General features: G+C 32.7%; 1 protein-coding gene across 4 annotated transcripts in view; it reads left to right on the top strand.

The window, feature by feature from the left end:
• LOC145252612 (major egg antigen-like) overlaps positions 1 to 24,650 on the top strand; it is a 172,937-nt gene that overhangs the window by 90,352 nt on the left and 57,935 nt on the right. The window contains exon 1 of one of the 4 annotated variants that reach the window (XM_080112325.1): positions 20,708 to 23,393. The exons of the other annotated variants lie outside the window; for them this stretch is intronic. The gene's annotated coding sequence lies outside the window, so the exon portion shown is untranslated. Of the gene's footprint in view, positions 1 to 20,707; positions 23,394 to 24,650 lie in introns of those variants that run through there. 4 annotated transcript variants of the gene reach the window in all.

The following is a 24,650-nucleotide window of genomic DNA, read 5'->3' as shown; positions in this document are numbered from 1 at the left end:
TTTCCTCCTTTGCGGTACAGGTTCGAGCCTGCCTGCCTATCCTCTTTTTTATGCCCCACCTCCAAACACCCGGACAAACTATCTTGGTTTAGTATATGTTTTATTTTAAGTGAAGTTTTTTATTTATAAATCAATATGCTTCATTCCGTTACTAAGGACATCTATTTGATTTAACAGATGCTCATTCAAAAAGGAGCAACCGGCTTCATGAAAAAGAAATTTAAAAACTACCTAAAATTATATATATATATATATATATATATATATATATATATATATATATATATATATATATATATATATATATACTCGGTGAAACACGTTCCGGAGAGATACCAAGAATTGCACTTAAAAGGCGGTTCAGAATCTTATAAAGATCTCAGTTGGAATGGTATGAGTCAGTGGGTTAATATCTTGCATCCGGTAAGATGTCTTATCCTCAGCTAAGATAAAATGATAAGAACATTCGGCGCTTCTACAGAATTGGGACGGGATTTTGTAGTCAATAAATGGAGTTTTCAGATAAAAACAATGGTTTCAACTGACTTTTTTGTCAATTCTAATAAATTATAATAAAAGCTTCCAAATTATGCAATGGAAATTACCTGAATATTACTGAATTATTAAACAAAACAATTTTAATCGTGTTAGCAGATGAAAAATTGTCGCCATCTTGTTTAAATCAAAATGGAAAATTACCCCCCTTTTTTGGATTCTCCTGTGTCTTACGATCGTTTTCATCAAATTCTATTTTTTTACTTTCTTTAATAAATAATTTTCTACCTCATCGATTATCGTAATTTTTTTTTTATATAGTCATCTTAAAAAGACGTGGAATACGTAGATACCATTGTTTTCATGTGAAATTCAGTATTACGATTTCCGAAATTTCGCCCCAATAGTGTACAAGCGCCGAAAATTCTTTTAAAAAAATGGTCGAATTGTGCGGGACGATATTAATAATTATAATGCCGTTGCTTTAAATGAGCAAAACAAAAGGTAAAGTAAAAAATATTTCCTGGCAACGCCGGGTAGATGCAGCTATTTATACATTTAGATGAAATAGCGAAGGCAATGGTCATTAAATATTGTGAAAAGCTATTATGCGTCAAAATGGCGGAGCGCATTTTCATCAGCCTCGTTTTCATTTCGTCGAATCGATAAGACAGTGTTGTTGTTGTTGTTGTTGTTGTTGTTGTTGTTCACGAGGACATCATCCTATCTGTTGCTCAGGCTATGCTTTTCTCAATCCGGGATAGAAAGTTTCTGTTCACCGCCCCAGCCCGGTGCGGGACGCCTTAGCAACGGGTATCGATCAATATCCGGTTTTAGACGAGGTCAGTAGGACATTTCGCTCATAAATCGACATGTTATTTTTTTCAATTTGTTTTTATTGTCAATATATATATTTCCTGCAGAGACGAAACAATCACGTGTCGTTCTTTTTAAAAATGAATATTTAACGACTTTAAAACAATGGTTCTAAATAGAAAGCAGGATTATCACATACAGCGACGTTGTTAAGAGTCATGGTGAGACCTACAGTGCAGTATTTATGGTGCGACCGATGTTTATACGTCGGCGTCTAAAATTAAAACGCTTAAAACGGTTTCTGCCCATATATGTCTGCGTATACACTCGCCTGAATTAAAAAAAAAACAAAAAAAAACTAACATTACTTTGGATCAATCAGAGGAGTTTTTGAATTTATTCCAAATGGCCCTCCTGTAGTCACATCGACCCCAAAATAAGGCCAGATTTTTCTTTATTAAACCAGTTGAGTCGAAGTTCACGACAAATCTGGGATCGGCATCGCCTCGACTCTTCAATGTCCCTCTTTTGTGCCTTGAGCCTGCCTCTATGTCAAATCGCTCATACACAGTCATAAGTATACACACGCAGACATTAACGAAGACACAAGCACACAACTCATTAATTTTCATTATCGTCTGCTTATCAAAAACGATGTATAAACGTATTCATTCAAATATTCTCACTGAACTTTCTAACATGAAAACAAATGAGCATTGACTCTAAATAACTTTTAATGAAATATAATTCATATAATTCAGTGGAGAAGTTTTAATTCCGCTTGCGACTTCTTCGATAGCTCGGCTTTACAAGGACTCTACAAATTTTAACAAGCATTCTGTTTTCCAATTGATGTAAACTTACATCTATAATACAAGTCTCACCTGTCTGTTTCAATATATGTATGCATGTATGTATGTATGTATGTATGTATGCCTAAAACTTTCGACATAGGCGACGGATTTTCACAAGATTGGAATCATTTTGAAGCTTGATCTTTTGGACGACAAATATCGAAAAATTGGCTGAAAACATTAATTCCTTAACCCTCAACTGGGCACTTTTCTACAAGGAGAGGTCGCTTTTTTCGCCGATATTTTCGAAAGTTATACTCTCTTTTCGATTGACTAGCCTTAATTTAAAACTTCGCCACTTCAGGTTTAGCGATGGACGCAATGGCAAAGACGTCACGTTTTTTTTCACGTTCTTTTCGTCCTTCGAGGTACAGGTTCGAACCTTCCTGCCTATTACCACATTTTTTTTTATCCACACACCTCCAAACACTTGGTCAACGCCGGGCACCCAGGCCAGTTTTAAATATATATAAAATATCTCTTTTGTGAATCTATGCTTCTGAACTCATTATTTTGTCTGTATTTAATGTTTGTCTCGCTTTCTCACATTTAATTATAGACCTAAAAAAATTTATTTTAGACGCCGAAGTGTAAACGTCAGTTGCCAATGGTGGTCACCAATAATATAGCCTTTACACACGTATATGATTATCATCAACATCATAGTTCCAACATTAATCTCAGTTATATTGATCACCGTTTTATGACTCATTAACCCGATTTAACTGGTCCATTTGACATAATAAGAGTGGTTGCTAATGGTCTGAGAGACCGGAGTTCAAATCACGGTTGGGTCATGCTAAAAGCTTTTTAGAAAATGGTACTTCGTACCCCTTTGCTAAACACTTAGCATTATAAGAGGATGATCAAGGACACGAGGGGCAATCCTGGGAATAGAGTGCTGCCCTTCCTTACATTTTGGTGTAGTAACTCTTAAAAAGGGAACCTTCGGGTCGCCTTCAACTATAGTCGGTCACTTAGCTTATTTTGTCTGATATTTTTTTGCAAATACACAGACAAATAAATGCAATTTTAGTATCTGATACTGCACTGTATCTTTTCTGCCCTTCTTTAGTGAACAAGAAATGTTTCTAGACTGGGGCAATTTTTATTTTTTGTTCCCCTATCCAAAGTATCTATTTTTTGCGGAGAAAAACTGGATTTTCCTCCACATAAAAAACGACCTTGTGTCTTACTTGGGAGTGGGGGAAGCAAGTAAATACGAAGTGGTTATTGTCTGTTGATGAACAAATATGGCTAACTTTCGTTAGCGATGACGTAAAGAAGTTCAGAAAAAAATGAATAAAGCACTTTTCGAAAGTTGGCAGTGTTTATATAAACATTGAGATTTCGCTTGCTCGTTGTTCGTGTCTTACAGCCAAAAGGTTTCATATCTAAGTATAACTTTGAATGACCCTCCCCTTCTCATTTTCGAAATTTATTTTATAGTCCCTGCTTTCACTAATGCTACTATCTCTACCTGACATCATCCCGTTTTTGTGGCGTCTTATTCTTCAAGTATCAGGTCAGCTATTGGAGACATCGGTGATCATGGCTCTCCAGTTCCCTCTGCCTTCAGTCTTTCTGATGAGATCTATAGTTGTGTTTCCAGTGATCCTTTTGAGATCGTCAGTGAACTTTGTTCGTTATCTTCCTCTACTCTTTTTTTCCGACGACTTTTCCCTCACATCAAGCTTTTTTCAAAGCCCTCCGCTCGAAGAATTTTAATTGTCTGGCATAGACGATATTGAATAATGATCTGCTGTACGTTGCTTTATGCATGACTTCTTTGTTTGTCTTCCTTTCTGTCCATGAGATTCATAGAATTCCCCTTAAAAACCATATCTCCGTTGCTTCCAAACGACTTTCAGCTGCTTCGTTACTGTCCAACATTTGCAACCGTAAAGGAGAATTGACCATATGTACTTCTTCAAGATTCTGGCCTCTTACACGGATATTTATGTAAAGGAAGGGCGCCATCTCTTTATAGCATCATCTATTTGGGACATCATAAAGGATTTACTCGGTGCATTGCAATTTCATTGGCTGTAAGACACGTTTTTCGTGCTTTACATCCAAAAGGTTTCCTATGAAAGTTTACTGTTCAAGGAGCACCCCCTCCATTCCTTTCTCGCTATTCATTTGGCGGTCTTTCCTTGAATTGATGACGCCATCTTTATCGATGAAATAATCTCTTCCTTTGTGACGACATAAAAATGTTCTCGTCGTCTTACACGTCTATTGAAATGGAAGATCCCCATCTCTGTGGTATCAACTACTTGGACCTCATAAAGGATTTATCCCGTGTTTTGTTACTCTGTTTAAGTCATTCCTTTGAGTGTACTCAGAGGCAGTCAAAAGATCGCCCAATCAAATTGCTCCTAGTCATATGACGTCACTTGTTTCTCTCCCACTCATTTATTCGATGATTTTAATTCGAGTCATTCAATAATTCAAGTTTTTTCTTTTTTCTCCAATATCGATCCTATTTACAATGCCTCCCCACGGGACAGAGTTAGACACTAGGGTCGTTTTTTAACGTGGTGAAAAGGAACAAAAATTAAAAATTGTCTCAGGCCTGGAGGATTTCTCCTCCATTGACAGGGTCCTGGATATGACCTTAAACTATATCCAATGGTGAGGCCACAGCTTGCGGACTTTGAGGAGTGTGGGGCTACCCTTTAATTGCCATTGCTCCCAAGTCCACTCTGACCCGGAGTGGTACTACCTGTTAGGGTCCCAGATTTATATTATAGATTATGATTTTAGTAACTCATCCAAGATCAAAGAGGAACCACGTGAAGGTTGCCAACATCATAAGTAAAGTGATTTTTTGTGGAATGAATTGGATTCGAATTCTGGTCACCCAGATCGTCAATCCGTATCGTTATCCACTAGACAACCATCACCTCCCACATTAATAGTTGATTGGCTGAATGCAGACATTTACGACGATTGTGTCTTCTCATACTGAATTATTTCTTTTAGAAAGAGAAAGGGGGCCATTGTTAAGAATTTCCAATAGAAAAAGTGTGTGAAAAAAGTCAACAAATAACTATTATCAAACGAAAGATAGGTTAATTTTCTATCGAGCTATGTAGTTTTATGTTTTTTTTTTTTTTTTTGTAACTATTTTAAATGTTTATTTTTATCTATCGCTATTTCCCAGGCTTTGTAAAATGAAATCCAAGATGGCGTCATTTGTTTACCTGGTGAAAATTCGATGATGTACGTTTAACAAGTGAAAAATCGAAAATTGAGCAGAAATACTATAACAGTCATCAATTGGTTAAATATTTAATTCATGACAAATAGATATATTATTTTCACAACGCAAATCTAACCTCCTACCTTCTATTTATTTATTTATCTATTTATTTTTCTTAATAGGTGATCGCCGCCCATTGTATGCACTGGTTTTTATTTAGTTGTTTTATCTTCGCCGTCCTTCTCTATAATTTTTACTTCATCGCATAAAATGTTCCTTTTCCTTCCGTATCTAGTCAGCCATGTCCAAGTTTTCTAAACTCTCCACAGCTTTTCAATCTTCTTCTAATCTCACTTTTAGTAAGCAACATGTCTCACCTTTTTATCGCCAAGAAGGCTGGAGTTTGTGAAAATACCACAAGTAGCGATCGACGTTTATACCTCGGCGTCCAAAATCAAAATGCAAAAACTCGTTTGTGCGCACATCGTCTGCGCAGACACTATCCTGAATAAAAATAAAGAAAGAAATAAATATATTTTGGACCAAGCAAAGGACTTTCTGAATCTATTCGAAATGCTTTTTTTGGGGAACTACTTTGATTTCTAAAAAAAAAAAAAAAAAAAAGCCAGATTTTGAGTGATCTATAATAATGGATGAACGCGATAGAAGTACTCAGCAATCAAGAAAGAAAGGCAGAGAAAGTGATGGGATGCTGGCGAAACATCGTCTTATGTCAAATGAATAGTGATAAGGCCTGAAGGATGCAGAAGTTATTTCTTATCAACATCGTACTGATAACAAGAATCTCCATTTCACTAACGTGATCGAAGTCACGTCGGTTGTTTTGATATATATTATACCTGTTGTGTAAGGATTTTATGTTTGTGTCAAACCCTGTCTGCATATATATATATATATATATATATATATATATATGTGTGTGTGTGTGTGTGTGTGTGTGTGTGTGTGTGTGTGTGTGTGTGTGCATATATATATATATATATATATAACAAAACTCTATATTCCAAATTTCATGATGATAACCATCTTAAAATGTATTCCTTTAAGTCAGTTGACACTTACAATTCATACAATTAAAGGAATAAATTGTAAGATGGTAAAGATCATGAAATTTGGACATAGAATTTTGTCATTCCTTCATTATATGCTCTTTAATTAGGTCGAGCTTCTTAAATAAGAACTGGTATTTCTAAAAATGAAATATAAATGAATAAAGAATATTTCCACAGAAATATATATATATATATATATATATATATATATATATATATATATATATATATATATATATATATATAAATGATTTTAATGATTTGGAATTCATTCCGTTGGTAGTTTTTTTTCCAAGGAACTCTGCCTTTTGGATCATTTTGGACCATTTGGAACTTACACATTGGATTGGAAATTTTTAATTCGACCGTTTTGGATTTTACCGTTCTTGGATTTTTTACCCTTCACCGGACTATCCATTCATGTGAAATCTTTTTATCATTTTTCTTTTACCTCCTATTCCCCTTACCTCACCCTTTTTTTTTTAACCAAGTAAGATCTGTGACTTACTTGTAGTTTCATTACATACTTTTACATGCAAAATCCGATCCCGCATTTTGCTAATTCCTGCCCTCTAATGAGAAAGAGAGTATTTCTTCGAAACTCCGCGGATTAAAGACTATCCACTTATCTTGTGCTTCCTTTTTAAAATTAAATATGTTTTTAACACTTTTTCAAGATGTTTTTAACATGTTTTAATAATCATTGTTTCATATATATATATATATATATATATATATATATATATATATATATATATATATATATATATATATATATATATATATATATATAATGAGTTAATAAAATATATTAAAAACACTTTCGCAAAGTTAAAAATATATTTAATTTTCAAAACGGAAAGAAGTGGATTGTCCTTAATCCGCTGAGTTTCGAAAGAAATACTTTACTTCTCATCAGAGGGGAGGAGATTTTGCTTATGAAGTATTTAATGAAACTTCAAGAGATCTACAGAACGTACTTGCTAAAAGGTTGAAAAAAAAAAAAAGCAAAAAACAGTGAAGCGGTGGGAATGGGGAAAAATGAAAAATGATTTCACGTGACTGGATGTTCTATTGAAGAGTGGAAGATACAAGGACGATAAAATCCGAAGAAAAAGTTGGTAAAAGGTGAGTATCCAGAATCAAAGAATCAAAAAAGGCATCCTGTTACTGGGAGATATTTCGAGGTCATCCAAAAGACAGAATTCTGTGAAACAATTCACAATTCGGCATAAGAAAAAAATTGAGTTCAATATATTATTATAAAAAGAAAGATAAATTGAATACCAAGTTAAAAGTATTCAGGAGGGAAAACTCGCAAATTAAAACGAGGTAATTAGGAGTGCTCAATAAAAAGAGCAAATATATTTTTATTCATTTAGACAAATATTACATAGTCGCTACACTGAAATTAGATTAGTATATAATGTTTGTCTATATAAATACAAATATTGTATATATATATATATATATATATATATATATATATATATATATATATATATATATATAATAGAAGGGAGGCCCGATGTTACCAGGGATTGAATGGTGATCAACGAATGTTTCACATTCCAATATTTTTATTATCATCGAAATAGACGAAATCGCTCATTTTTTAATCAAATCGAGTGCTTGCTCTAGTTGGGCACCCATCGTGTTGCACCGTGAAGAAGATTCACATACCTCCCCGCAGTGACTTAGTCCACAATACATTGTAGTCTACATTGCACTGTAGAGAACTTATTGTGAAATTATTTTATATCTAATGGCTTGAATTAAAGTTTAAAACGCAAAAGTCAAGTATCATCCTTCAATCGTGCTCTAAACAAAAACATTAATTTCGAACGAGCCCCTGCCACATTAAAGAACTTACTGTTTATTTCATATGCCGGGCCTTTCCGTTTGTGTGGTGATAAAACCTCTCGAATGAGCTTGTGATATTAGACTGTAACAAGGTGTTAACTTTGGTCAAAATCGCCTGTTCCTTCTTTCACCGGATTATTTCGATTATCGATTATCAATACTTATCAAAGGCATTCTGATACAAAACCTATAGAAGAACACAGCCAGTCACATGAAGTACCTTCATGTGAAATTTCATAAAAATCGGCCCAGCCGTTTTCGAGTTCATAGGAAACGAACATACGCATAGGCACAGACAGACAAACTTCCTTTTATACAGGGTCTCGAAAAAAAGTCACGGAAAGGTTTTAAACTTACATGGATTCTTTCTTTTTGATATCTTCTGTAATTTTAACACAATCTGACTAAGATATTGGGAAATTAAAAAATACGTGCAAAATTCAAACAATCTTTATTTACGAAAAATAATGTCTTTTAAATATTGCCCATTTTCAGCTTCGCATATTTGTGCTCTTTCAAAAACATTATTCATGACGGATTGCAGAATCTCTGGATTGTGATATGACTCCCTTATTTTGTTCCTGATGTTTTCCTTCACTTTTTGCATGGTTTGTGGGGTTTTTTTGTTTTTTTGTTTTTTACACAGTGATCACCACTTATCAAGGCCCGGAAGCCACTCAGGGATAAGGGTTATTGCAAGTACATTACGTTAGTGTGGAGATTTGATGAAGTGTTTACTTAAGGGGGCGGTTCATTAGGAATTTGTTAACATTAGACTTGAAGACATCCAAGTTGTAGTCCGGAGGGAAGCAGGCAGACGGAACAGAGTTCCACAGGCGTGCAGTTCTAAGAAAGAAGCCTTGTTCATGGAATCCGCGTTTTGATTTAGGCACAGATATACAGTGGGGGAAATTTTTCACAGTGGATTCAGCTAGACGGGTGTTTTTCCTGAAAGATTGGCGAGGGGGGGGACCAGGGATTGGAGTTCAAACGAGCACCTGCCATGAAAATAACGATAAAACAAGGATAGGCTCGCAACGTCTCTTCTGTGGGGAGGTTTGACGTTTCGAAGTCTGCCAGCTCATGAAACGAAACAAGGGATGTAAATCGCCATCCAGAGATTCTGTAATCTGTCATGAATAATGTTTTGGAAAGAGTATAAACACGTGAAGCTGAAAATGGGGAACATTTTAAAGAGATTATTTTTTTTTATAAATAAAGATTGCTCGAATTTTGCATTATAAAAAAAATTTCAATGTCTTTGTCAGATTGTGTTAAAATTATAGAAAAAATATCATCGAAAAAATTCTATTTAAGTTCTGTGACTTTTGAATATCCTGTATAATAATAATAGAGATAGAGATACTCTCTCTCTCTCTCTCTTTCTCTCTCTCTCTTTCTCTTTCTCTCTTTCTCTCTCTTTCTCTCTTTCTCTCTGTACTTCCTTTCTTTCTTAATCCCTCTTTTTCTTTGCTCTCTTCTTTTGCATGTCTCTCTTTCTCATATGTTACTTTCATTACCCTTTCTCTTACTTTATTCTTCCCCCCCCCCTCTCTCTCTCTCTCTCTCTTTCTATTTTCTTTTCACTTCATCTATTTTGTCATACCCTCTCTTAAATATAAATATATATATATACATTATGATACTCTCTCTCTTTCTCTCTCTTTACTTTCTTTCTTTCTTATCCCTCTTTTTCTTTGCTCTCTTCTTTTGCATGTCTCTCTTTCTCATATGTTACTTTCATTACCCTTTCTCTTACTTTATTCTCCCCCCCCCTCTCTCTTTATTCTATTTTCTTTTCACTTCATCTATGTTTGTCATACCCTCTCTTAAATATATATATATATATATATATATATATATATATATATATATATATATATATATATATATATATATATATTATGATGTATATGCAGATGCAATTATATAGTATTCAACTAAATTAGTAAGAGTTAATAATACTATAGAATTAAATGCTGATTAGCTATTCCTACTGCCGGTTTCTGGAAGAGTAGGCATTTGTAAACTAATACATTACAAGCATACGAAGTAGTTTACAAACGCCTACAGCTTCAGAAACCGCCGGTGCAAATGATTAGCCAGCGCACAATTGTATGATAATATAAAGGTATACACAAACTAATATAACAAAAGTAAATAAATACTCTATAAAACCTAATCAATTCATAATAGGTTAATATAATTTGCTTGAAACATTGTTTAGTGTGAATATATAAAGGTAATTTATAGAAAACTGGATAATGCAGAGGTGTAACAGTTAAACGTGAACTGAAACAAATTAAGATATATGCAGGTGGAATGAGTTTTGTGGTTTCCATCTTTTTTTAGTACAATATATATTTATTTGATTGAATTGTATATCATATTGTACTTTTACTTGCATCAGCGCAATTCGATGCTAAACAGAATGTGTATTGAACCATACAGATGTAAATAAGATTATAATATGGCAAAAAATCTTTACTTTTATATAAAAGGAACTTTATGTGTGTGTGTGTCTGTGTCTGTGTCTGTGTGTCTGTCCGTGTATGTATGTGTGTGTGAATTCGTTCCCTATGGATTCGAAAACGGTTGGTCAGATTTTAAGAAAATTTCACAAAAATATACTTTGTGTCTGGCAGTGTTCTCAGATGTGTTTTATATCGAAGTGTGTTCGATAACTATCGATAATTGAAATAATTCGATGAAAGAAGGAATAGTTGATTTTGACCAAAGTGAGCACCTTGCACAACTTAACATCACAAATGAAATAAATAAGTTTTATTACCACACAAGCCGAAAGGCCCAACATATAAAATCAACAGTAGGGCTCGCTCGAAATGAATGTTTCTGTTTATATCACAACTGCACCATGATACTTGACTTTTCACTTTAAACTTAAATTCAGGCCATTATCACTGCACAAGCAGTAAATCAGGTATATAAAATCAACAGTAGGCTTTTCGATATGACAGGAGCACGGTCGAAATGAGTGTTTCTCTTTATAGCACAGTTGAAGCATGATACTTGACTTTTGCATTTTAAACTTCAATTTAAGCCATTATATATGGAAAATAATTTTATAAAATCAACAGTAGATTCTCCACAGTGCAATGTAGACTACAATGTATTGTGAACTAAGTCACTTCGGGGAGGCATATGAAGCTTCCTCCCGGTACCCAACTAAAGCAGGCAATTAATCGATTTGATTGAAGAATGGGCGATTTCACCGATTTCGATGACAAAAAAAATATAGAAGTGTGAAACATTCATGGATATTCTATACCGGTCAACGTCGAGTGTCCCTGCTAGTTTTTGAATAAATCTATAGATGATATTTCATTTGAAATAGCATTTTTCCCCCTTTGTTGTTACTTAATTTTTTATTTACTCTTCGTTCAATTCGTGTGTTTTACCATGGTAATCTTTTCGACAATAAGAATTGCGAAACAAACTTTTAATTTGTTACCGCAACGCCCTGGTTTCTGTCCAAATTATTTAAAGTTTGAGGATGTTCCAGGAAAAAAAATCAGAAACCAACCTTCAGTTCCAGTCGTCAATCTCAGGAGATCTTCATTCAAAAGTGGTTTAATAACCCCAACACCCCCTCCCTATTTTAATATATTTATATCAAAAGAATGTTGTTTAATGAACGACTGGCTTAGATTATCGAATCAAATCTCCTCCTCCTCCTCCTCCTCCTCTCTTTTTCGATTGGACCGCAGCCATCGGGATTTATTTCCAGTCTGAACACTAGTGCCCGCCAGACGATTATCTTGTTTTTTATTAAGACTAGCGAGACCCGTGGAAATTCCACAGCGGCATCTTTCATATATAATATACTGCTGCTGGTCATTATGTGGACATTCGGCGTGAATGGAGACCCCACGATATTATTGTAGCCCTTTATTGTAGTTAATGTAGTGCCAGAATATATCTGGTTATTACAGTTTATCTCCAATATCCTTATAGGAGTCTGTGACATATTTCCATTGTACGGACGCCCGAAAAATTTCTTATACCATTATATTATAATTAAACATAACAGGTACTATCATTGGATCTTAATCAGAAGACCAGGAAAGATGTATTTTAGTTTCACGTATGGATCAAAAGCGACATCATTAATTTTTTTTTACATTGGTTCTTCGATGCACGGAGATCCTATTTATTAAAAAAAAGATGATAGAAGGTACACACTACGAACATTAAATAATAGAAGGTACATACTACGAACATTAAATAAGCATATCTATATATAATAGAAGGTACATACTACCAACATTAAATAAGTATATCTATATATAATAGAAGGTACATACTACGAATATTAAATAAGCATATATATATATAATAGAAGGTACATACTACGAACATTAAATAAGCATATCTATATATAATAGAAGGTACATACTACGAACATTAAATAAGCATATATATATATAATAGAAGGTACATACTACGAACATTAAATAAGCATATCTATATATAATAGAAGGTACATACTACGAATATTAAATAACCATATCAATATATAATAGAAGGTACGTACTAGGAACATTAGATAAGCATATTTATATATAATAGAAGGTACATACTACGAACATTAAATAAGAATATCTATATATAATAGAAGGTACATACTACGAACATTAAATAAGCATATCTATATATAATAGAAGGTACATACTACGAACATTAAATAAGCATATCTATATATAATAGACGGTACATACTACGAACATTAAATAAGCATATCTATATATAATAGAAGGTACATACTACGAACATTAAATAAGAATATCTATATATAATAGAAAGTACATACTACGAACATTAAATAAGAATATCTATATATAATAGAAGGTACATACTACGAACATTAAATAAGCATATCTATATATAATAGAAGGTACATACTACGAACATTAAATAACCATATCAATATATAATAGAAGGTACGTACTAGGAACATTAGATAAGCATATTTATATATAATAGAAGGTACATACTACGAACATTAAATAAGCATATCTATATATAATAGAAGGTACATACGCATATCTATATATAATAGAAGGTACATACTACCATCATTAAATAAGCATATCTATATATAATAGAAGGTACATACTACCAACATTGAATAAGCATATTTTATATATTATAGAAGGAACATACTGCGCATATTAAATAAGCATATATATATATAATAGAAGGTACATACAAGGAACATTAAATAAGTATATCTATATATAATAGAAGGTACATACTACGAACTTTAAAGAAGCATATCGATATATAGTAGAAGGTACATACAACCAACATTAAATAATCATATCTATATAAAATAGAAGGTACATGCTACCAACATTAAATAAGCATATCTATATATAATAAAAGGTACATACTACAAACATTAAATAAGAATATATATATATAATAGAAAGTACATACCACGAACATTAAATAAGCATATCTATATATCATAAAAGGTACATACTACGAACATTAAATAAGCATATCTATATATAATAGAAGGTACATACTACGAGCATTAAATAAGCTTACCTATATATAAAAGAAGGTACATGCTACCAACATTAAATAAGCATATATATGTATAATAGAAGGTACATACTACCAATATTAAATAAGTATATCTATATATAATAGGAGGTACATAATACGAACATTGAATAAGCATATATATATATATATATATATATATATATATATATATAATAGAAGGTACATACTACGAACATTAAATAAGCATATCTATATATAATAGAAGGTACATACTACGATCATTAAATAAGCATATCTATATATAATAGAAGGTACATACTAGGAACATTAAATAACATATACAATATATAATAGAAGGTACATACTAAGAACATTAAATAAACATATCTATATATAATAGAAGGTACATACTACGAACATTAAATAATAGAAGGTACATACAACGAACATTAAATAAGCATATCAATATATAATAGAAGGTACATACTATGAACATTAAATAAGCATATCTATATATAATAGAAGGTACATACTACGAACATTAAATAAGCATATATATATATATATATAATAGAAGGTACATACTACGAACATTAAATAAGCATATCTATATATAATAGAAGGTACACCCTACAGACATGTAATAACATATCTATATATAAAAAGGTACATACTACGGACATTAAATAAGCATATCTATATATAATAGAAGGTACACCCTACAGACATGTAATAAACATATCTATATATAAAAAGGTACATACTACGAACATTAAATGAGCATATCTATATATAATAGAAGGTGCATACTGCGAATATTAAATAAGCATATATATATATATATATATATATATATATATATATATATGTAATAGAAGGTACATACTAGGAACATTAAATAAGCATATCTATATATAATAGAAAGGGCATACTACGAACATTAAATAAGCATATCTATATATAATAGAAGGTACATACTACGAATATTAAATAAGCATAGCTATATATAATAGAAGGTACATACTACGAACATTAAATAAGCATATCTATATATAATAGAAGGTACATACTACGAACATTAAATAAGCATATCTATATATAATAGAAGGTACATACTACGAACATTAAATAAGCATATCTATATATAATAGAAGGTACATACTACGAACATTAAATAAGCATATCTATATATAATAGAAGGTACATACTACGAACATTAAATAAGCATATCTATATATAATAGACGGTACATACTACGAACATTAAATAAGCATATCTATATATAATAGAAGGTACATACTACGAACATTAAATAAGAATATCTATATATAATAGAAGGTACATACTACGAACATTAAATAAGCATATCTATATATAATAGAAGGTACATACTACGAACATTAAATAAGCATATCTATATATAATAGAAGGTACATACTACGAACATTAAATAAGCATATCTATATATAATAGAAGGTACATACTCCGAAATTAAATAAGCATATCTATATATAATAGAAGGTACATACTACGAACATTAAATAAGCATATCTATATATAATAGAATGTACATACTGCGAATATTAAATAAGCATATATATGTATATATATATATGTAATAGAAGGTATATGCTAGGAACATTAAATAAGCATATCTATATATAATAGAAAGGGCATACTACGAACATTAAATAAGCATATCTATATATAATAGAAGGTACATACTACGAATATTAAATAAGCATAGCTATATATAATAGAAGGTACATACTACGAACATTAAATAAGCATATCTATATATAATAGAAGGTACATACTACGAACATTAAATAAGCATATCTATATATAATAGAAGGTACATACTACGAACATTAAATAAGCATATCTATATATAATAGAAGGTACATACTACGAACATTAAATAAGCATATCTATATATAATAGAAGGTACATACTACGAACATTAAATAAGCATATCTATATATAATAGAAGGTACACACTACGAACATTAAATAAGCATATCTATATATAATAGAAGGTACATACTACGAACATTAAATAAGCATATCTATATATAATAGAAGGTACATACTACGAACATTAAATAAGCATATCTATATATAATAGAAGGTACATACTACGAAAATTAAATAAGCATATCTATATATAAGGTACATACTCCGAAATTAAATAAGCATATCTATATATAATAGAAGGTACATACTACGAACATTAAATAAGCATATCTATATATAATAGAAGGTACATACTACGAACATTAAATAAGCATATCTATATATAAGGTACATACTCCGAAATTAAATAAGCATATCTATATATAATAGAAGGTACATACTACGAACATTAAATAAGCATATCTATATATAATAGAAGGTACATACTACGAACATTAAATAAGCATATCTATATATAATAGAAGGTACATACTACGAACATTAAATAAGCATATCTATATATAATAGAAGGTACATACTACGAACATTAAATAAGCATATCTATATATAATAGAAGGTACATACTACGAACATTAAATAAGCATATCTATATATAATAGAAGGTACATACTACGAACATTAAATAAGCATATCTATATATAATAGAAGGTACATACTACGAACATTAAATAAGCATATCTATATATAATAGAAGGTACATACTACGAAAATTAAATAAGCATATCTATATATAAAGTACATACTCCGAAATTAAATAAGCATATCTGTATATAATAGAAGGTACATACTACGAACATTAAATAAGCATATCTATATAATAGAAGGTACATACTACGAAAATTAAATAAGCATATCTATATATAAGGTACATACTCCGAAATTAAATAAGCATATCTATATATAATAGAAGGTACATACTACGAACATTAAATAAGCATATCTATATATAATAGAAGGTACATACTACGAACATTAAATAAGCATATCTATATTATGTTCTGCAAAAACAAGAACAACCCCCTCTTTCCGTGTTCTTTCTTCCCATTTCCTGTATCTCTTTCTATCCCCCCCCCCACTTCTGACTGGTTTCATAACTTAAAATGTACCAAATATTAATACTGTAACCCTATTTTCCTTTTTTGTTGCAAAACTCACTCATGTTCTGCAGGGCAGGGAACAAGAACGATAAAATGCACTATAAAACAACCAAACCAAACACTATAAAATAGCGACTGAAGATACAAAGAGCTTGAAAAAATAAAACCTTTCCACAAAATAACCGGATTCAATACGAATAGTATTTCCAAAATAAGTGAATTTGGCATTAAATAACCCAAAAAGGGTTGATATGACGTAAAACAACCAAACCAAACCAAGCAATAGTGCCTCACCGAAAGTAGGCGTTTCTTGCGTTTTATGATGTCAGCCATGTTATTTTTTATGTTCTAATTTAATTACACTGAATGACCTCGCTGAATGATCTCGCTGAATGATCTCACCAGCGATGAACAGGCCGTAAGAATTGTGTGGATTATCATCTAATTATGAGAAGAGCGAGATAATCTATGATCACGACTGTATCCGTTCCTTTAATCGCGTCGAAGTTGACAGTAAGTGTTGCACGCTTATCAACAAAATAATTATCGTTATGGCGACGTTCAGTTTTTAACAAGCAATTTAAAAGGTGAGAGGTTGTACTCGCTTACAAATGATGTTAAGTAGAAAATAAAAATGCATAAAAGAAATTAAAGAGCAGACGATTAACCAGCATTTCCGGTACTTATCGAGTCGAAGTCGTCATGGTAATACAAGGTGCCATAAATAAGTTTCTAGTCTTTTTTGTATGGACACTTTTATTGATAGTACACGCATGAAACTCTAGTCCCCATTCGAAGTAATCTTCTCCGACTGCAATGCATATGTTGTACCGGAATGCCCCATGAAAGTACTTTTGTGTTTGCGTGTCAGTGATCCTCGTACATCCTCTTTCATCTCCTCAATTATCTCATAATGACAATATCTAAGGTATGCCTTGAGCTAAAGGAATAACCAAAAGTCACAGGGAGCAAGGTTTGGACTATAGGAAGGGCGAGGAACTGTCTTGATGCCCATCTTGGTTAAATAATCTGTGACAAGGACTGAGCACCTTTAGGATAAACTTCGCATAAATCTTCTCCATTTTCAGTTCCTCACGAATAAGTGTGATTACAGTTCCCGTACTGACATCAAACTGCGCATTTACTGTCTCTATAGGCACACAACGTCCTTATTCATGAAATTTCTTATTTAGTCAATCAACTCTGGTATTTTGACTTTCTTACTCCTTCCACACGTCTCATTATCTTTCACACTCCCTGAATTTCTATTGCCACTCAAAAACTGATGCTCGATTCATGCAAGACGGTCCAAAAGCAGTCTGAAGCATTCCATATGTTTCTGTAGCATTTTTTCAAGTTTAAAACAGAATTTTATTGCATATCGTTCTTCTAAAGTGTCCTTACGTTCAGATTGCATTTTTTTCAATTCACCAACTGTGGCAATCAGGCTTTAGTACGGTGTATCCTAATTCCTACTGTAGCTGTTCATTTGAACCTGAAATCATAAAAATTGATCAGTCATGTAGTAAGATGTATAGCAATAACATACTGACTTTTCAAGTGTCTACGAGACTTTTAAATGCTTGTACAAAAAAGTTTGGTTGAGTTCTGACGTCACAAAGAAAAATAGATTCAATATACAGAGTTAGGTTAGAAAACTTATTGAAGGCACTTGTAACCCCTTGCAATCATTCTTTGGACACTTCCACTTTCTCTAATATTGTTGCGTTTCAACCTTGTCTCATGCATGCAAAAACCCGAGTTGCCGTCATATTTACAAAAAGATATTAAAGGAAAAATTGTTTTCCTGCCTTGGTAAATGTTTTATTATTGTACGCGGTGTTCCTGCGGGCTTGTCCCCCTGAAATTAATTCTCTTTATTTACATTTTCAAAAAAAAAAAAAAAGACTTAAGACTAATTGAAGGCAGAATATGTTTTGTTCAACTTGATCCTCGTTTCAAATTACTGATCAGTGATATAGGACACACAAAAGTCAATAATCACTGTTTAATCATATCTTCTCAACCCATCTCAAGTTTTATGTTCACATGTTGAATTCTTCCAACTCGACTGGTGTCTTCTCTCTCACAATCTCTCCATGAGCCATGTGACGTAATGTGTTTTTCTATTAATTTCCACAATATCGTAATCCCTAACCCGGGTTCAGCAAGTTAATCACCGCCGACCTTTTATTTCTACTAGATGGTATTTGATTTTATCGCGCATTGTGTTTTGCTTATATATTTTCCCCGGGTCGTTTCAAGTCCGTTGACATAATCGGTGAATTTTTCAAATGGAACATCGTCACGGTGAAATGATACGTACGTAAACTGACGTCAGTATCCACTTCACTGATAATATTTCGAAATAAGAGAGGGTTCAGGTGTCGAACAATATACATTAAGAGATGATGAGAGAAATTTACAGAAATATAGTAAGATATAGATGAGTTAGCGAGAAAACTGCACACAATGGCTGATTAAAACAATTAAAAATGGATTTTTTTCAAACAAGGAGTTAACAAGAACAAGTAATTACTGCAAAGACAGGAGATTCCTATTGTTCTTAGTCTTGAAAAGAATAAGGCTATAAGTAGGAGGAAAACAGTCAGCAGGAATAAAGATCCACAAAGTTTTTAGAAAGAAACTACTGGAATGGGAAACAGTATTAAAATGAGGTATCAGAACAGTGAATTGATGAAGACCAATTGACCAATCAGTCACACATAATGGAACAAAGGAAGCAGGAAATAGCTGAAACAGTTTTGAAGAACAAATACCCTTTATTGAAAAAGAAAATTCAGACGAACAACATTATGTCTGAGAGAGAGAGAGAGAGAGAGAGAGAGAGAGAGAGAGAGAGAGAGAGGGAGACGCAGACAAGAAGAAGAGTGGTAAAAATTACAAATATTTTCTGCGCCTTACCAAGAACCCTCAAAGGGGACAGAAATCTACCAGTCCAAATATGACAACAGTGTTCCATAAATGGTCTGAAAGCAAATTTGTAGAGATAGAAAATGGCTTCAGATGTGAGAGTGTTTTGAGGCGATAGAGAGAACCGAACCTACGAGAGACAAAAAAAGAGCGACGGACTTTATTTATGAAATCCAAGAAACATTTTATAGAAAAAGAAAAATCAAGAAATTCCAGAATCGATGTCTACTCATGAGCAGAACGATTCATAAAAATCTCGGGAAGAAAGGTGCACGCCTAGATTAAAAGACATAGGTTAACAGGGCGACATAATTTGATTTTGGAACAATTCATTTTAAAATGGGTAAAGTTAATTGTTTGACTTAGCTACATCAGATTTATCACCAATCAACATCTTTACTGATCGGAAGGTCGCATTGTTATAAACGTGTGTGAAGGGCGATAGCATAAGCATTAACATATTATTATATAGCTCCCAGTATTTAGAGAAATGAAGTAATTAGGATCAAAAGTTAAACAGAATACATATTGTTATTTAAATGCGATTCCATGAATGCAGTGAATTGTCCATTATAGTAGAAATAGCTATACAACAAAGTTAGGTCAAAGCAGGTAGAATGGGGCAATGGAAATTAAAGAATGTTTTTTTGTGTTGCTAGAACACGTGTTGGAAACATATGCAGTGTCCACGTGCAAACCAGGCACGTTTGGTTGAGTTCTGACGTCACAAAGAAAAATAGATTCAATATATAGAGTTAGGTTATATTAGAGTTTGGCAGTTGAGAAGGACAGTTGAGAGAAGAGAGCCAGAGTTCAGTTTTGATTGAGTTAGTCTAAGCCCCTTTCGGGAGCGATGCAGAGAGAAGACAAAATGTAGAAATCTAACACGGTATCGGATTCTCATCATTCTCATTGTCTTCATGTTGTTATGTAAGCCTTTGTCTTTGTTTCTCATCAATCACAAGGTAATGTGTTTTTGTCTTCTGTTATTATGTATCCTCACGCTGTCACATCGTATTGAATAATGAACCTTATATGAAACCCTTCCGAGGAGTTGACTGTATCCCTCTCATCAATAATGCATCTTTCCCCTCCGTGTTGAAAACTATTCATTTACACATCTCTTCACATCTCTCTCAGCTTTCTATTACAAATGTGCACGCCACCTATACAACACTAGCAGGACCCGTGGAACTACCATAGTTGTATCCTTCAACTGTTGTATTTTGTCTGCCATGTTAAAAAATATTCTTATTCTATAAACGTTCGGTGCGAAGCAGACCCCACAATATCACGTTACCATATTTGTTGAAACTGAAACATAGTTATTTACGTACGCTGGTAAAGGTAGTTTCACAATATATCCAAAACCCCTGTGTCATTTTGTGATATATTTTCATTCTAGGGAGGTGTGCTTAAATAATCAAGTGTTAACTATTCCACACTTGCTCTTGTGGATTGTTAACTATGCTGCACTGTGAATTAACAATTTCAGGAGTTAAATCCGACACACTCCTGTCAAAACTCGCCACTCCTAATCTCACACAGTACTGTCAAAAACAAGATACTCCAAAACTCAACTCATTGCCGTCAAAAACAATATACTCCAAAACTTAACTCATTGCCGTCAAAAACAAGATACTTCAAAACTCAAGACATTACTGCCAAAAACAAGATACTCCAAAACTAAATCAAATAAGTCTCTAAAAAAACAGATTTTATTTTATTTAAACCGGAAGCAGTTTATTTGCATGTGAGTTGACCAGATCGCAAGCGTATAAAGAAAAGCAGCGGCCATTTTTTTCTCTTTTCTTTATTCTTCTTGTCTGTACAGGAAACTACAGACTGCACAAAAGCAGGTTTGTACCAATTTTTAAGACATTCAATCACAGGATTTCTGACGTGAACGCAGACCCCGCGATATTATTGTACCGTCTTTGTACAGAACAGATATTACACTTTGATCCTAACCTGAGGCTGAAAGGAGTATACTTTCACGTTCAACATAACAGCGCATCAAGCGAAATTAAAATTATACTTTTTGATATTTGAATTGATGAAAATCGCACCAGGCAAGATATGAAGCCAGTTGGTGTAAGTAACTAAAAATAATATTTCAAGATCAAAATTGAAGTACCGATAAGTATAAGATGTCTACCCCCAAAATGGAATGTGAGGATTAAAGAGAAAAGAAGAGGGTTGCATCTTCGATGATAGGGAGATCATATCTTTTAAAAAAGCGTGAAAGGTAATAAGGTGCATACGCTTGATACAAACGGTTTCGTCCGTCCGTGGATCGGTCTATCATTTTTGAAGTTTGAAATAGCTTCAACGTCTCTAAACGCGTATGTCAGAATGAGCGTATTTTAAGAATCTCCGTTCACGTTTCAATCAAGCTTAGTCACTGTTTCCTGTTTTTTCAAGCCTCAACCCTATTCCCTTTTCCTTCCCATCTGCAAGACATTCTTACTTATCTATAACTCGTTTAAAAGTTATGTATAAGTATATATAGACCTTCATCGTGCCTAAAGATTCTATCTCTGTATATGGTCTGTCTATCAGGCCAGACGCCCCTTTCTCTTACCCTCTCTCTCATCAGGGATCAACCTAACCAAATCCCTGCTGCCTCGTTTTTTTTTTTTATCTCGCTAAAACCAGATGACCTATTCCTGTCTTTATCCCCCTTTTTTTTTACTTTTCTTTTTTCTTTTTTACTTGTGGTTTTGACTATCTTATCATTTGAACCTTCAATTCTCTCTCTCTCTCTCTCTCTCTCTCTCTCTCTCTCTCTCTCTCTCTCTCTCTCTCTCTCTCTCTCTATCTATCTATCTATCTTTCTCTCTCTCTATCTCTTTCTATCTATCTATCTATCTATCTATCTATCTTTTTTCTTTTTCTCTGTCAGCTATTTTATTTCGCTTCTTGTATTTCAAAACCCGGCCATCTCGTCTACAAGTACAGCAAACCCATTTGCCTCTTCAAAGAGTCGTCTATCTTCCCCGGCAAAGAAACGTCGGCTAAAACGGGATTTTTTTCGTGGGGTTCTAAGAAAACTAAAGAAAAAAATATCTTTCTACCTTCAAGACATTTTAGCGTTGTCTTTAAGACTAGTGCTAACGTCGATAACTTTTAATAACGGACTTGTTTTTACCATTTTCTAAATAGTTAATAATCAAACGGTTAATACGCCGGCAGGATAAAAAAAAAAAGTCAAAGCAATCTACAAGAATTTTTAAACTAGTTTTCATTGTAGATTTTATAATATTTGGAAATTCCTTGCGTCAACGATGCGGTAAATTATAGAACCAGTGGTTCAGCTATCATGATCATAGTTAAATGTTAAGATGGAGTTTTATATACGTAAATGAAACTTCTTATGTACGGTTTTAATTTAATATAAAAAATCGAATTGGTTGAGTAAAAGAAACCGAAACGAAATAAACTTTTTTTTTTTTAATATATAAATATAAAATTTAAATACAACTTTGAAGAAATCGCCAAACATGGCTGCCAGACTCTTGGAAGGGGCTCAAGGTTCAAGGTAAGAAATAGACGTTTCTTTCAATTTAGACTGAGAAAAGGCATCTTCAGATTTCTTCCTCATGTTTATTTTGTCTATGTCGTTGTATAGTTTTTCTTTTCTTTTTTTTTGGGGGGGGGGGCGCGATTTTATCGTATCTTTTTATGTACATTTTCTATTTTGTTATGTTTTACCTCTTTTTTTTCTGCTTCTTTTCTCTATTTTCTTTATTTTTTTCTGCTTCTTACTTTCTATTTCTTCTTCTTTCTCCGTTTTCTTTATTTTCTTTCGCCTTAATTTTTTATATCCTTCTTCAGAGTTTCATTTCGTTCTTTATTTATTATTCTCTTTCTTCTTCATCTCCTTCTTGTTCTGATGTTTTTATTTTTACTTCTTTCTTATTGTTCTTTCTACATTTGTTTTTATTTTCCTCCTACGCCTTTTCCTCCTCCTACGCCTCCTCCTCCTCCTGCTTCTTCTTGTTTCTTTATTTTCATTTTCCATTTTTCTTTCCCTGCTTTCTATTATTTTTCTTTCTTTAAATTTTATTTTTTTTCTTCGTCTTTCTTTATTTCAGTTTTGTTTTTAGCCTTTCTCTTTTCCTTTTTTATTTTCTTTATTCTTCTTCTTCTTCTGTTTCTTTCTTTTCTTTTTTCTTTTCCTTTCTCTTTCTATATTGTCCTATTTTTTCTTGTTTCTTTTATTTTTATTTTCTTAATTTTTTTTTCTTATTTTCCATCTGTTTCTTCCTTTTTTCCTTCTTTCTTCCTCTTCTTCGTCTTTTTCTTCTTCTTTTTCTGACAGACTTTTCTTTTTTTTCTTTTTAATTTTCATTCTCTTTCCCGTTTTTTCTCTTCTCTGTCTTTCTCTTTTTATCTTTTCTTTTTTTCTTTTTCTCCCTTTTCTTTTTCTTTCTTTATTTCTTTCTCATTCTTTCTTTCTTATTAGTCACTTCAAGACATAAACATATTACATATTACCTACCAATCAAGTAGCAACCCAAGCGGAGATCAATTATAAGAAATATACAAACCATACACAATTTGTTTTTACTGAATTTTACTGAGTTTTACTGAATTACCTTATTTTTTTCATATAAACTAGTGGGACCTGTGGAAATTCCACAGGGGGCTCATTCATATGTAATATATTGATGTTGACATTCTGTAGATGTTCAGCGTAAATGGAGATGCTCTGATATTATTGTAGCACTTTTGTTAAAACTGCAAAAGTATTTATCTAAACTAGTAAGGACGCCCGGCGTAGCCCGGTCGTAAA

Source organism: Euprymna scolopes, chromosome 29 (assembly GCF_053919585.1).
Source record: "Euprymna scolopes isolate OS-2025 chromosome 29, ASM5391958v1, whole genome shotgun sequence".
Taxonomy (NCBI): Eukaryota; Metazoa; Mollusca; class Cephalopoda; order Sepiida; family Sepiolidae; genus Euprymna; species Euprymna scolopes.
Note: the sequence above shows the minus strand (reverse complement) of the source record. Positions and strands in the feature narration are given on the sequence as shown.